This window comes from Choloepus didactylus, chromosome 2 (assembly GCF_015220235.1).
Source record: "Choloepus didactylus isolate mChoDid1 chromosome 2, mChoDid1.pri, whole genome shotgun sequence".
NCBI classification, from domain to species: Eukaryota; Metazoa; Chordata; class Mammalia; order Pilosa; family Megalonychidae; genus Choloepus; species Choloepus didactylus.
This window is the reverse complement of record NC_051308.1, coordinates 43,299,879-43,316,332: the sequence shown is the minus strand read 5'-3', so window position 1 is coordinate 43,316,332 and position 16,454 is coordinate 43,299,879. Positions and strand designations below refer to the sequence as shown.

Genomic DNA, 16,454 nt, shown 5'->3' with positions numbered 1-16,454 from the left:
CTCAACAGCCACTGCATTTTTTTGCCCAAGAACATTCTCTGGCCACTATGACAGTTTGACTGTCTGCATATGTGGCAGTTATGAGGTGCCAGGAAAAAGATTCTCTACCATAGTCCCAATCAATGAGTGACAGGAGAATTAATGTACAAATATTCCAGCTCCCTCACTCTTGGGTGGAATCACTCTGAGGCATGTGTTTTACACAACTTCCCAATGTTTCCCAACAGGAAGGAGCCTCAGTTTATCCACTGTGGATAACAAAATCTTCTATTGGCTGCCTTCTCTACTCTGTCTTATTTCCTCATTTTTCTATGGAGATCACCTCCCAAATAACTACCTTTCTTGAATATTTGTCTGAGTTCTGTTTCTATGGGAGCCCAAACTAAGCCACAGGAGTATTTAAGCCTCAACAGAGAAAACTCAATTAGAAGAAAGTAAAGACACACTCAGAGTTGCATAATTTATATTACATTACTTATTAGAATTAATTTCAGAAGCCATATGTGGCCATCAGCGTCATTGCTTTCTAGTCATCTCGAGGAGGGGAAATTACTTGTCATCAAGATTTAAGTATCCGTGATCATTGTAGACACATTTTGGATTATCCTTGAAAGACTATTTTCCATCATAGTTTCCTCATTGCTAAAGCAAATGCCATGCAATGGGTTTTCTAAAATAGGAATTTGTTAGCTCACAGTTTTGAGGCTCAGAGAAAGTCTAAGTCAAGGCATAATCAAGGTGATGTTTTTTTCCTGAAGACCAGTGTTCTGGGGCTGGCTGCTGGTGAGCTTTGCTCCTGGGCTCCACTGTCCCCTGGCAATGCACCTGGCAGTCTCTCCTGACCTCTCCCTTCTCTTCCAGGTTCCACTGACTTTCAGCATCTAGCTGCTCCCTCTGTGACTTTTTCTCTCTGTGACTTTCCCTCATAGGCCTTTAGTAATAGGATTAAGATCCACCCTGGGCCACACCTTATCTAAAGTAACCTTATCAAATGGTCCCATTTACAAAGGTTCACACCCAAATGAATGGAATAAGATTAAGAACATGCCTTTCTGGGGTAGATAGCTCAGTTTCTCATACTTGTTTGGTTTTCTTACTGTATCTTTCAATGCAAAGGGCATGACTTTGCTGCAGACACAGGAAGTAGAGAACAAGCTCACTGCCTACCCTCCTCCTGTCTGTCTCTCTTCCCAGTCTGTCTACCACTTGGCTCTGGCCTCAGTCTTAGTTTCTGCCCTTCCCGTTGGGGAACCCCATCCCTCAGGTGCATTGAGTTCTGATCTGGGGGCCTGGCTATTGAGTTCATACCCAGCTTTTCTTTTGAGGAAACTCTTCAGGTTTGGGTAACCCCTTATTTGTGCCTTTTCCTGGCTCGGATTCTGGTCCCTTTGGGTTGCTACTATTGGTCTCTTCCTAGCTGGCCTTGCCTTTTGGAGAGCAGCATCAGATACTTCTGGCCTGCCTTCCCCTTTAATCCCAGTCATTTACCACATTCTCAGGAGAATATCTGTTATGAACAATTATTCAAATAAAACTGAATGAGAAAATAAAGGAAAAGAAAAGGCCTTATATGGACTTTTGGATTTCTCAAGTTTTGTATTCCATTAGAACGGATGGCAAATCATTAACTGTAGTCTAGATCCTTACTTGGAATTGCAACAATCACACTTCCACTATGCGACCTGAAAAGCAGATATTGCAGATAGAACTTATCTTGCCTGTACAAGTATAAGTGTATATTGTTTGTATGCCAACCATTTGTCTGAAAATTGGGCAAGGGGTAATTCCTGTCAATAAGACAAAACTAAACATCATACATGAATATCTTTTTTTTATGAATTATCTTTTTTATTCAAAAAGAAAGATTTACAGATTTCTGTAAAGCATCATCCTTTCTCTAGTTAAAAATCATCAGCCAATATGTGAAAATATACCTTCTAGGATGGTACCATCAATCAAAAACCCAAACCCCCAAATCTTTGATAAGATGTATACACAAATGTGTGCTTAAATATAGCACCAAATTGCCTACATACAATTTCCCATTCCGATGTATATTCATTATTCATGTATGCCCAACCACTGAGTGCTGACTAAGTGATGATCATATTCAGAGAAAAAATATGGTCCTGTAGCTTTCTCATCCTAGGCAGTATGATTTGATTTCCTCTGCTTCAGCAGTAGGAGTTTACAAGGCATTTTCCACTGGAAAATACTGATGTAAAGAAAGTTCTTCTGTATCGGTAATCGCTGGGATATTTAAACAGTTTCCTGAAATTTACTTTCTGAGCAGGATGGTTTGGCTTTAGACTAGATAAATGCCAGGGGAGATATCCTAAGCTGTTAGTTGAAATTTGGATGTTAAGATCTCCAGTAACATTAAGAAAGTCTCTATTATATCCAGTAATTCACCAGAGTCCTAAAATTATCTGAGCCCATGTGTCGGTTTGAATGTATTATGTCCCCCAGAAAAAGCCACATTCTTTGCTGCAATCTTGTGGGGCAGACAGAATAGTGGGGATTAAGTTGGAATGTTTGGATTAGGTTGTTTGCATGGAGATGTGCCCCACCCAGCTGTGGGAGGTGACTCTGGTGGGATACTCCCATGGAGGTGTGGCCCCACCCATTCAGGGTGGGCCTTGATCAGTGGAGCCATATAAATGATCTGGCTCAAAGAGAGGGGACGGAGTGCAGCTGTGAGTGACGTTTTGAAGAGGAGCAAGCTTGCTAGAGAGGAATGTCCTGGGAGAAAGCCATTTTGAAACCAGAACTTTAGAGCAGATGCCAGCCATGTGCCTTCTCAGCTAACAGAGGTTTTCTGGACACCATCTGCCATCCTCCAGTGAAGGTACCTGATTACTGATGTGTTACCTTGGACACTTTATGGCCTTAAGACTGTAACTGTATAGCCAAATAAAACCCCTTTTTATAAAAGCCAATCCATCTCTGGTGTTTTGCATTCCTCACAGCATTAGCAAACTAAAACAGCCCACAAAAGAATATCATCAGAAATATTTCTAATATGGATCTACTCTTGGTTCAAACCATTCAGATTTTGTTACTACTGTTAGTGAAGGGTAATAACCAGAGAGATGGCATAAGGGCAAAGATGATTTTCCTAGATCAGGGTGTGTTAATCAATGTGTACCTTTCACCTCAGAACCCTCTTGTTTTGCAATCTGGACCATCGAGTCATATTGAAGTTCAATAATAGTACCTCTTGTCCTAATGACAGAAATTAAATAATAAAAAGTAAAAGGTGAAACATATACATATTTAACAATAATCAATGCAAATAACTGATTAAGCCACACCCATATAGTTCTCTTAACATTTGTTATATAGTACTACTTTTGTATTATAAAGTTGAGGAAAAAAATAGTTAATTTTAAGTGGTCCTACAAAGAGCCTCACATGTTCTACATATGAACAAAGAAGCCTCTCTCTGACTGCCCCAGCCAACCTATCCTGAATCCCAAGAGTATTTTTGTTGTTGTTGTTATTATCATCCATCATTGATAAAACTCATTAATTAAGCAAATATTCATTGGGACCTACTCTGGGACAGGTACTGGTGATAACAAGGTAAACAAGACAAAGTTCCTGCCCTCAAAGGCTCACACAATGGGGGAGACAGCCAATGAATAAGTAAACACATACCTAATAAGGAACTACAGGATAGGATGGGATGGGATGGGATGGAATGTTCCTCTGAAGAGGAAGCAGGGAAAGGATGTTGAGTATGATAAGCCTTGGCTGTGTTAGAGACAGGGGACTCTCTCTGAGGAGGTGGTACATGTGCTCTCAATGTAAACTACAGAATTTGCCACTAGCAGGAAATGTAATCTGGAAGGCAATTTCTAGGTGGGTTTTACTTTTGCCACTAAATGTACCCCATATGTGACTGTCGGGTATAGACCACTTTGCCCAAGTTCCCACTCCAACCCATCATTAGGGTATGGCTGGCTCAGTTTTTCATCCCTAATTTTCCCCAGATAGGGTGAGATATGCTGTTTACAAATGCCAACGGATAGTGAAGGGTTGCCATGTGGAGTCTGGATTCCCATGTCTTCTGGAATTTTCAAACCAAATGAATCAGCTGGATCTGCAAGACCTCAAGTTGAGATGAGAATGGCGCTTCACTTTGGCCACACACCCTGAACCACAGACAGTACTTAAGCATCCGAGCTGTCAGTCTTTGTGACTCCCCATAAGAAATATTTAACTACTTGTGACAAGAGATTCTGAAAGCTTTTTGAAAGTCTAATTCACTAATGGAAAAGCCTCTTACATATTTCATAAAACTAAACAAACATCAAAGTTAACACTCAAATGTAACTTGTTTCTTCTAAACTCTGTAGAGAGCCTTGTCAGCATATAAATCTCTCTTGCAGGTTCTGTCAAAACAAATAATGCGTAAGTCCAGAACTATTAGGAAAAGAATAAGATTATAAGCCCCTTGAGGGCAAAGACTGTTTTTTACATTTTTGTTTCCCCATTTCCCAGCAGAGTGCCTATTACAAGATAGGTGATTAAGAAATGTTTGTTTAATTGCCCTGGTGAAAACCAAAATTGCAATAGATTTTAACCATGCAAAACAATTAGCTTTTGTTGGTTTTACTCTAAACATGATTAGCTATCTCCAAAGTTAAAGTATAAGTGATAATACAGATACAGAATTCCATTATAAGTGTGCTCTAAACCAAATTCCCTACATACTTCACAGCCTTCCCAAATTTACAAAGGGCATGCAGGCTTAATGTACACCATTATTATCAAGGATAATGATGATAGTAATTATAACAATAGTCACCACTGATCACATGCTAACCACGTGCCAACCCCCATGCCAGATGCTTCCCTAAGCAATTTCCTCTTTATTCAGAAGGCCAGTGAGCAATGTCACCTCCTACATCAAAGATGCTTCTCCTAATCACCATATCTAAAATATCACCTCCATTTGGTCCTTCTCACTCCTTGCCTTGCTTTTTCACCCACCAGCTGATATTTTATATATTTATTTGTTTAATTGTTTATTGGGTACAGCTCTACCCACTAGAAAGTAAGTTCCACAAGAGCAGGGACTTTATCTGCATTGTTCACTATTGGACCTTTAGCAATTCATAAAAACTAAATAAATAGTGATGAATGAATAAATGAATGAATGAACAAATGAGTTCCTTCATCTTTTAAAACAACCCTGCAAAGTAATATGCTGAGCCCTAAGAAACCGAACCCATATAGTCTCTAAGTCCCGAATTCTTGATGATTCCCCATGACAACACACATTGAATAAACAAACAAGATGAGGTAAAGCCATCCCTCCCACACCTTCTCCCACCTTCTCCTACCTTACCCTGGTAGAACCAAAGTCTCCAGTTCTCTCTTCATTTGCACATTCTCACAGGAAGGCAATGAGCAAAGTCCACACATATTGATCATTTCCCACGTTATTTTTACACAACTTATTTGCAACCCAGGAAGGAAAGATTGTATCATTTGGAGTTTGGGAGCAGAGATAGTCAGATTTAAGAGACATCTCTAAGCCACCTGAAGCATCACTGCAGTGTGGACATGGCCTAAGGCACGAACCAGAATCAGAGAAGTTGATTTCTGTGAACTCACCGAGAGAGGATGACGGCAGACCCAAGGTTAAGGTGACAGATTTTCCTGTACTGCAGTCTTGCCCATTTATATCCAAGACCCTCCACCTCTGAGGTACCCTGTTGAATGACTCACTCCTGGCTACATTTATGCCTCAAAAAATATTGGGTAGAGATTGCGCTCACTCTGGCTCCTGTTCCACAATGATCTCACTCCGGCTCCTGGTCCATAATGATGAGGCTCTGCCTGAATTATAACCTACAGCAGATTTTCAGTTACTTCTTTCAGAAAAATGGACATTTATCTCACTTATATTTAAAATTTTATCTCCTGGTAAATATCTTTTTTTCTCTAACATATTTTTTTATTTCATGTGTGTGAGGGATGAAGCAGGAGACAATGTTTTAATTGCTCTAATAAAATGAATAATCTCTTTCATTTGCATTTTACTCCTTGCAAATACATATTTTTAAAATCTCTAAGTACATTTCTGAGAATTCTTGAATGGAAGAATATCTCTGAGCTTCCTAACTACATTTACCATAGTAAGCTATTTCAAATGTATCTTTAAAGGGTATTAGATATCTCAGGGGACTGGAAATAGGTTACAGAGTCACTCATTTTGAAGCCACCAGTTCAAATTTAGTTCATACATTAGGTAGGGAAAAAAAAAAGTCATTACAACTGACAATTGCTTGGCTTATTCTTGTGGGAGATGGGTTAATGGTTCCTCTTCAGTTCCTAGGTATCTACATCACAAACATCACCATCACCCCAGGTGACGGTGACCTTCCCAGTGATGGGTGAGTGATAGGTGAGCCAGAAGAGAAGTATCTGAACATACACACAGACACACACACGTAAGTGCACACACACATGTTCATGCCCAAACATATATAAACACACACTTGTATGTACACACACATATAAACCCACATATACACACACCCTAGTACGACTGTTTTGGCTGAACTCATCCATAAGGAACAGTAAGAGATATACGTATCCATTTATTTGACAGCACTCAATTCAGTGCAACAACTTAGGAACATGCCTACAACCCTTCTATGAACTTTTTCTTGATGTGCAGGATTTCTGCAAATGGATGAAAGCACCTTCACGAGCCAGCCTTACTGTTCCCTGTGATGAAACAGAAGATGGCACCAGTCTTCAGGGATGTCAATCTGGAAGCTTTTAAAAACATTAGCCTGCACTTAAAGATCAAAGACAACTGAGATGACTCCTCAGAAATAATACCTTTCCTCAGAACCCAGGAGACCAAGATGCCAGAAATCTTTATGCCATTCTTGACCCCTTCCCCACCTTCATCTCTTGTATCCAATCTATCAGCATGGCCAGTACTCTGAATTTACCACTTACTTCTATCACCACCACCTTAGCAAAGTCCACCACCATCTCTCACCTTGATACTACAACTATCTCTGCCTCTGATTTTACTCCATCTCTTCACCATGATAATAGCAGAGTGTTTCTCCAAAATGTCACCTCCCTGACACCTTCAGTGGCTCCCCATTGCCTTCGTGAGGATGTTCATACCCCTTAGCCTGGCCAATAAGATCATCTTGGCTCACTCCTGTGGACTGTGTTCATACAGAATGACATAGTCATGTCATTCCTGGAAGGAGCATGTTTTCCAAGTGCTAAGTGGGGATTGCTACCTTCTCCTCCCTTGCCTACTTACTTTTAAATTACCATTCTTGACTCAGCCTGTCATTTCTTCCAAGGAACATATATTGATCTTTCTAAGCTCTGGGTTGGGTGTCATTCTTTATAACCTTTTTATTTCACTCACCACACTACAGTGGAATAGAGCCTCTTTTAGGCAGTAATTGGGTCTTATTCACTAGTCACTAATATAATACCTGGATTTTAATAAATATTGGTTGAATTATTTTTTAAATGAGGTCAGAATTTTACAAATAGCTTACAGGATTTCCTGTTTCATGGCTCCATTTTTCCAACCCTTTGTCCTATAGTAAACCATCCTTGCATCCCAGTCTCATTCTATATAAAGCAGAGAATAATGGAAATGAAGAGGAGAGGGGATTGGAATCTCCACTTAAAGCCAGGATTCAAAATACCGTCGGTGGGTTACTAAGGAAAACCAGGTGGTAGTCTTTAAAGAAAGATTTTCATTTATTTAAAAGAGGAATTTAAAAAAAGCAATAGTTCATCTCCTGCTAGAAGAGTTTTAGGCATGATTTTACCTGAAGATAATGGGATAGACTGGTTCAGTGGCTGTTAACAAAGCTAAGCAAGGTTTTGAAATAAGGGTGAATGGGTCTGGAAAGTTTCCCTCCATGACTATGCTTCTTTGGACTTTACAGAAGAAGGTAAAGGATAAAAAGTGAAAGAAGAGATACGGGAGGAGATGGTATGATATATTTAAGAAAGTATAAGAAACATATATGCAGAGGATTGGAAGTAGAAATGGTTAGTACCAAAGGAGAACAAGGAAAAGAAATGGGAAAGAAGGGAGAGGGCAGGGAGATGAGAGGAGTAAAAGTAGATGAAAGAAAGATATGTAAGGTCCAAGAGAAAAAGAAGAGGTAAAAATCAAAAGGGATGAATATATAAATCAGAGGAGAAGAAGTAAAAAAGAACAGGCAAGACGAAGAAACAGAGGGAACTGTAATATAGTAATTTGCACGTAGTAGGGCCCTTATTTTGACAGTTGCATAGATAAATGAATGGATGAGAGGTGAGAAAAAGTCAAGAAGTGTGGCCAAAATGATGGAAAAATCCGGGAATTTGATTGATTCACCTATACTCGTTATACACAAAGAATATGGGACCTTCCCCCAGCCCAGGCAAGGGAGGCAAAACCCTATTATAATGATATTAAGAATATAATGTGATTAGGTCTGAATGCCAATATCATTCATTCATTCAATTATTCACCCATTTACTAAGCACCCTCAATGGACCAGACACTGTATTAGGTGTTAAGGATCTTACTATAAGACACATCATCCATGCCCCTGAGGAGAATGCAAACTAAGGCCTTAAATCTCTTTTTAAAATTGGAAAGAATCTTTTACTTGATATTGCACAGCCTATAGAATCTGTGAAAAAAGAAATCAGAATCAAAAGTAATGGTATGACTTGGCCAAAAGCCACAGGAAACGGGGGCATTTTTTCCTCAATAGAATTAGATGACATTATGACATGTGCCCATTTAGAATGGAACTGCAAATCATAAAAATGCCAAAAACGTGGAGCTAACAGTAGAATATTAAAGACAGACATAATTAAAGAGAGAAAGGCATAATAAATACAGGGTGCTTTAAATTCTCTGTTACAGGGCTAGACGGCAGTTTGACTCCCAACCCCATTAAAGTCATTCTAAATTGATTCCCTTGGTGTAATGAGCCCCTCTTGAAAGCACCAAAACACTTGGCCTCTCAAGAGCTCCTTAAAAGCAGCCCTGCAGTGCCTGCGCCAGCGGCATAGTCACGCAGGGAACCAGCAGCCACTTCATCTGGCTGCCCCGCAGACAGCCAAACAGACTCAAGTGCGGCGTCTCCTCCCTGGATGCACAACAGGGGAATGAAAAGTTTCCCTTTGCCCAGGACGGGAGACATCATTCAGGGGCATATTTCAGCAACATGGCCTATTGAATCCCTAACTGTTGAGGTTTCCCTGGCTATAAATGTCTTAGACGTAACGCGTTGTTATATTGTATTACTGGTTTTCTGTCACTAACTCCTTCTTACGATTTTTATTTTTAAGCTACAAATTGTACCTTCCCACTTAATTTGAATAAGAGGGAGAATTTACACAATTTCCACACTGAGGTAATCCTTTGTAATACTTTGGATGGTTCTACATGGAAAAGACCTTAGAATAAGGAGAAAGGGCTTCCAAATATATTTTATAATCAACACTCCCCTCTGCCACCAGACAAAATGCAGGCAGTTTTGAGGGATATGCCATGTAAGTCAGTGGGACAGCCAAGAAACCTAAGTTATTGCATTGCCATTTTCCTAGATCCCATTAACCTTGAGAGAACTGTAAAGGTTATCAGTTTGCCTGGCTAAATAGCTTTCATCATTTTTTCTAAAAAATGTAGCTCTTTCACCCATGCTCAGTTTTTGTTGTGGTAGTTGTTTCAAATCACTAAAGGTATTTGCATGAAAACAGGATCTTTGTTTCCTAAGGACTGATCTACTTGCGGCTTCATCGCCACCTCTGTGACATCACAGTTCCTGTTAAGGAGCTAATTTTAATATTACAAAGGATTGTGATTTCAAGTGGAAGCAGCAACCCTCTTATGAAACAAAGACTCTGTTTTCAAGCAATTGTTTCTGATATTAAATGCAAGAAAAGCAAAATACCTAAAATGCAAAATATATCTTTTAACTGAAGAATAGATACTAACATTGTCTGTGCTCTCTACTTCTTAAAGCTACAAGAAAAAGTTAGGACAAAGAAAAAGACAAAAGAAGCTAAAATTGAACATAGTACTTTCAAATGTTAAAAACATGTTTTCTCTCCATATTTGCGAGTGTTGTTTGTCTACCAACATGAGACAATTATATTCTTATTATTTTATTATTTATAGTAAAATATTTATAGTGTTGTCCTCATTTCACTGAGCAAAAATAGGTTAAAATGGGTTTTTAAAATGGCATATTTTATGTAAAAATGACTTCTTCTTTGTAAATATAAAGCCATTTATAATATTTTCTATTATTCTATTATCCCTGCATACTTTAGAACTTTACTTATGTTTTGTTATTTATATTATCACAATTAAGAATCAGTTTTCAGTTATTTTAGTTTCAACAGTGTACATATCTGAGTATATGTCTAATCACTCTATTTACAAGAGATAAATATAAATAGTCCTTTATACAGCATTCATAAACCCTAAGGTATAGGTCAGGCAAGAAAAGTATAAATGGATTTGTAATGCAGTTAGACAAATTTATGAAATTTACAAAAAATTTTCGTAGAATCATTAATGACTATTAAGAGACCCTGGGTGATATCCATCTTTTGAAATAGATTTTAGAAAAGTTAAACTGAACATGGACATTCATGTTTGCATGGTTCATACAACCCATGAACCAGGGGCTATAGCCAGCATGCCACTTCCTCTTTCCCTGTATCCTAATGAAATAACCATACAAGGCATGCTCCCACTGTGATTATTTGTGACTTTCTCCTATGGTTGAGGACAACAAGGTGTCAGAGAAGAGGAAGTCCTAGATTGGACTTTGGCATGATATGTTTAGCTTTGCTCTCTCTAGACCACAGACCGCATGCCCAGCTCTATCAATCTACGTGACGATGCCCAGCTCTTAAATAAAAAGAGGATGGGGGAAAAAAAGAATTGGAAATGGCTTCATACCTCATCATTATTAAAGAAAGCCAACTCACATGTGCCTGCCCTATGGACAGCATAGATTAAGTGTATGTAAAGATATTTTTATTATATGTACTATCTTTTAAAATAATTACATCAAAAGAGCCACTATTTATTGAGCACTTATATGCTATGCATTGTGCTAGATGCTTTCTATATATCATCTCATACTTAAAGTATACTTGCAAGGCATTCTTACCTCTTTTATGAATCTGATATGACTAAGGCTGGTTTAGCTCACCCTTCAATAGTGAGGTGTGGGGGCAATGGAATTCAAGCCCAGCCCAGGTCTGCCTAATTCTAAAGTGCTCGCTTTTCTTCCTAAGAGGTAAAATTTTTTTTCTACTTAAAAGCTAGTGAAAAAGATCTAATATTTTATCAACACCCTAAAGCCTGGCTTAAAATTCTTTAGGTTGATTTACTCATTCAGCAAACATGTGAATCTTTTGCTACTCTGCAATGATTCATATTTTGTAAGAGGAAATGAGGTTAAAAAAAATTGGCTGGAGAATGTTAGATTGATTCTACGATGAACTGATCAAGCCTGCTTCCTAGGTTCTATCGTCCTACTATAGAATACAGTGACAACCTACTCAGTCTTGGTTTCCTCTTCTGTAACATGAAATTTACAGGTTACTTTCTGTTCTAATGCCTAACGATTATCTACAGTTATTTTGTAGCAAGTATATCAACATCATATTGTAATAAACAGACAGAATTCCATGAAAATGTGGGTTAAAAAATAACTTCATTACATGAGCAAAATCTACCCCATACATCTTTGCTTGTACCCAAATTTTTTCACATGTAAAATGTGCTACGTAGATTTTTATAGCATCATTTGAATGCTGCTTAATGCACAGTTTATGATATATAAGTGAATAGTTATCTTATAATAAAGCCTCAATTTCTTTAGTTGTTTCATACATTTTAAAAGCTCAAGTGCCTCCTGCTGCACCAATTTTAAGGAAAGGACTGTGTGGGGATGCTGTCCCTGGAAACCCACAAAGGAGAAGGCAAGACACAGTTTCATGGGTTAGAGAAGGCGGCAGCTCAGCAAATCACCCAATCACATGGCACGGGCCTAATTCTCTGCTGCCATTCCATGGAGGACCACACCGTGTGATCAGAGCTCCAACCCAGAGACCATACACACAATGCACATTTCAAAGAGCAATGCACCTTTCCATTGAATCAGGACAATTCTGCACATACAACAAAACAGACCATGCTGCGGTAGGTGGCACGGTGGCCTCAATGAGATATATATTGATTTAAAAGAGGGAAAAGGTGATATGCAGTCATAAGCTAAGACTATCATAAAATGCATGCAGGCACCCTATACATTCATACTCCCAAACTGCTTTTTAACTGAGTGAAGCAATTTGCCTAATGTCTACAGAAATTGCTCAATTTACTTCCTTAAATAATATCAACCTGTCCCTTATAAAGCACCTGAGTAAAAGCGTTTCTCTTTTCTTCTGTTCTTTTTTTTTTTTTTTTAAGTTGGAATTCTAAAGAACTGGGGATGGAAGCAGTACTGATTTCTGAATGACAGGAAGCCTCCCACAGAAATAAAGTATATTCAAACTCAATTACTATTTTTAGAGACCCTTTCCAAAGACTAAGTACCAGTGTCTGAAAACGAGGCAAGTGGATGATCCCAAACGGGCTTGGACAGTAAAGAGCAGCATCAGCAGCTCACCATGCCTTCATTACTAATTCATTCATTCAGTGAAAACTTTGGGGAGCACCTGCTCTGTCTCAGGTTCACTGTTCTGGGTCGAGGGTAACAATTTTGAATGGGATGGTCAGAGGAGACCTTATTATAAAGGCAACATTTGAGGAAGGACTTGAATTATTAAGGGAGTTAATCAAGAGAATATAGAAAAGTATTTCAAGTGGAGGAAACAGTACAAAGGCTGAAAGGCAGGGGCATGCCAGGCAAGCTCAAGGAGGAGCAAGGAGGTCAGGGTGGTTGGAACTGACACCATGAGGGGAGAGGAGTTAGCTATGAGATCAGAGAAGGCCTTCTTGGACACTGTAAGAACTTTGACTTTTACTGAGTGAAGTGGAAAGCCATGGGAGCATAGTTTATGCACAGTGAACGATCAGACATCTTTTTAAACCTTTTACTTCAGAAAAGTCATCTCGACATCAAATGTGAATGGCCAATGGTTGATAGCTTAAACTGGTTTAGCATATGGAAGTGGCTCTTCACCATGAATCTCCACTAAAAACAATCTAAGCTCAAATCTCCAACTGTTAATAAAGTAAGCACCAACATTTTTTAAAAAGGATTTTAGAGCAGATTCTTCCCTAAAGCTCAAGGAGCTTAAATAAGTTTTGGATTCTATTTCTAGTTGTATCTGGCTTCTCTAAAACTAAGAAGTTAGTACCAATATAAATTATCTATAAAATTACATATATACAGTATTTGCAACTTGGTAGCCAGCCTCAATGATGGCCTGGGATGATACTTGCCATTCATATCTTTGCATAACTCCCATAACATCAGTTTCCCTTTTAGTAAAATAAATCTGGACCATGTTTGTTTTGAAAAGGTAAATACTCGTAAACTAACAATTTAATGTGTGTGTTTAAGTTTTATTTGCTTACCTCATAGCTAAGCCTAATATTAAACTAGCCAAACTCAAGAGATTTATATCAGTAATTAACTTGTTCTTGGCCATTTAAATTTTGGAAAGGGAAAATATCAAAATAAATACTTTGCACATTCAGAGCTTCCACTGTATTTGATTAAATTTGAGACTCATTTTTAATCTGGGGCTTTTCATCGTAAATGTAACTTCAATAACTAGGTACAGACATATGGGTAGTTACATGGTCGGCCCAAGAAAATAAAAAATTGAGTCATCATTAATTCCAAGAATACAATTAACTGGGCTGTAATCTCTAATTTGGAAATATGGCTTGATTCACAATGAGTACTCATAATTATCTTATTAATCATAGTCTCACAAATGAATAGAGAAAGTAATGTCTACAGGGTTAAAAGGCAATATGGAGTTAATACTAGAGTCTTGAGTCCAATATCCTTGATATTTACCATCTTCCTATATAATTAAACATGGCCTGTGTGCCAAGCACTGAAATAAGCAGTGAGGCATAAAAACCCAAGTGGAACCAGTTTCTGCTCCTCAAGAGCTTAAATTTAGTATTCCCTTTTTGGTGCTTGCTACCAAGTGAAGTTGATGGACAACAAGGTATGTTTATCCCACTTCCTTTATTGATCCTGCCTGTTTGCACAAGTTTTAGATAAGATTTAAAAATAAAGCAAAATGGGTTACTGGCCAAATTTACAGTGAGGTAAATGGTACCCAATCCAAAATTTTCTCAAATATGTTAAACCATGGACATATATATAATCTGATGTTCTGAAAGAAACAGATTGTGCTGGTTAAGAAATTAATCTGTATTATATGAACCAATTGATTTATTCCAAAAATATTTGTTTATTCTCATGAATCATGCTGCCTGACAATTTATATATAGTGCCTGTGAAGTGAGAGTCATATTATTTTCCAAGCAGGCTGACATCATAAATGGTACAACACTTTGAAATGACTGAATTAAAAATAGCAAAAGGGACTCTGGACATTTTACTTCCAAGGACACCAGATGCCTTTTAGAGTTTCCCCCATGAGTTCTATTGTCTTGAGTTGGAGAATCAAACCTCATTTAGTTAGCAATGGTTCTGCTTTTATTAATAAAAACCTACACATTCTTGTCAGTAAGAATTGTTTCTTGCAAAAGATAACTCGTTGTCAAAAGAAAAGGAGGAGGGGCTCTTTACATAATCCTAACCAAAAGCAAAAATGAAGAGACTTTTTAGTTAGCTTGTGCACTTTGAGATTGATTATATCTTCTATTTTTATTAGCTTTTGAAAATCCTGAAAATGGGTCATTCCCCTTGTCCTTCCTCTAAGGATCCTAGACAGAGAACTACTGAGATCAAATCCCCTCTTGCAAAAGAAGATGAAGAAAAGAAAAGTTTTATGATTAGTCCAAGGCCTTATGGCTTAAGAGTGGCTTATGTGGGAGTAGAAGTTAGGTTTTTAAACCTAAGCCTGATGCCTTTCCCACTATGCTATAATCATTGTGAATTTGCAGATGGGAAAAACCTGCTCAATCAGTAAAATCAATAAAAATTTCTATCACAATTGTTTGGCATTCACAGATAAGCCCCTAAAGAAACAGAAAACTTAAGATTTCAGCAATGCTAAACAAATAAGGTAGCGTATAGAAGGACTTACTCTGCAATGTTCTCCTTCTTATGGAGTCAATGCCAAACAAAAAGGATATTCTGCTGTTTATTACACTTTACACAAATAAAAATATAACCCAAGAAAAAGTCAACCTGACATCTACAATACCATATATGCTCATTAAATGTATTATTATATAGTAACATTAGAGTTGCTTCTTAAATGGTCCTTCTGACCATTTAAGATTTTTTTTAAAGAAAAGGACTAAAACCACAACTTTTCTCGATCAACGACCCAAATCCACTCTACTTTTATTCTATGCATTTCTAAGTCAAGTAGCCTAGGCAGGTTTATAGAAAAAAAATACTCGTTCACTTTCTTTTAACTTGTCAACCTCAGAGCCAGTGTTCATTAACATGTAAATTGTGACAGTCTTTATTGATAGATATTTTATCCCCAACTGAAATTACTGTTTCAATTTTTCAACTTATTTTCAATAGAGCAATAACTAATAATTAGGGATAGAATTGGCTTACTCTTAAAACCCAGAGCCTAATGTTTGAATCTCATAGCTGAGTCCAGTTTAAATTGGAAAGGCATTGAAGCCATAGAATTAAGTCCTTTGAACTTATTACCAGACTTTTTTTGTACACTAAAATTCAGGGTACGAAAATAAACACATCCTCAATATTCAATAAAACTTATGCTAAGAATGAAGGTAGAAGGCATTTTAAAATATGTTAAAAAGTAATCTATAACTGTACTAATTAGGTAGTATAAAAAGCTACAGTTTTTGTTTAATATTATTGGTGATATGCTCATCTGAGTGATTGATATATACAACTTTAATTTATTCTATTTATAACACCACTGATAATTTAGTTTATTCACAATATACATTTGACTTCAATCTACTCCAAAGGATATGTGAACCTACATTGTACTATAGTTACCTTGTTACGGGCTTACTAACAATGATTGATGTTAACTATTTAGTAAACTGAATTGTTGTCAAAGTAATTTTTAACCTGCTGTGCTATTTTATTTATTGTTATTAGTGATAAAGTTTAGCTTTCCCACAAGTACTTGATAAACCTCATCACCAGTTAAATGCTTCCTATAGCTATTATAATTCTATGTGATTTAATGCTTTGAATAATCTATCTGGATTTTCCTTTAGATCTTTAAAGACTGTAATATGTTCAGAGATGATAGCAATTACAATCACA

The 16,454-nt window shown here is 37.5% G+C and overlaps 1 protein-coding gene across 8 annotated transcripts in view; it reads right to left on the bottom strand.

Moving 5' to 3' along the window:
• ESRRG (estrogen related receptor gamma) overlaps positions 1–16,454 on the bottom strand; it is a 654,513-nt gene that overhangs the window by 511,733 nt on the left and 126,326 nt on the right. The window lies entirely within an intron of this gene.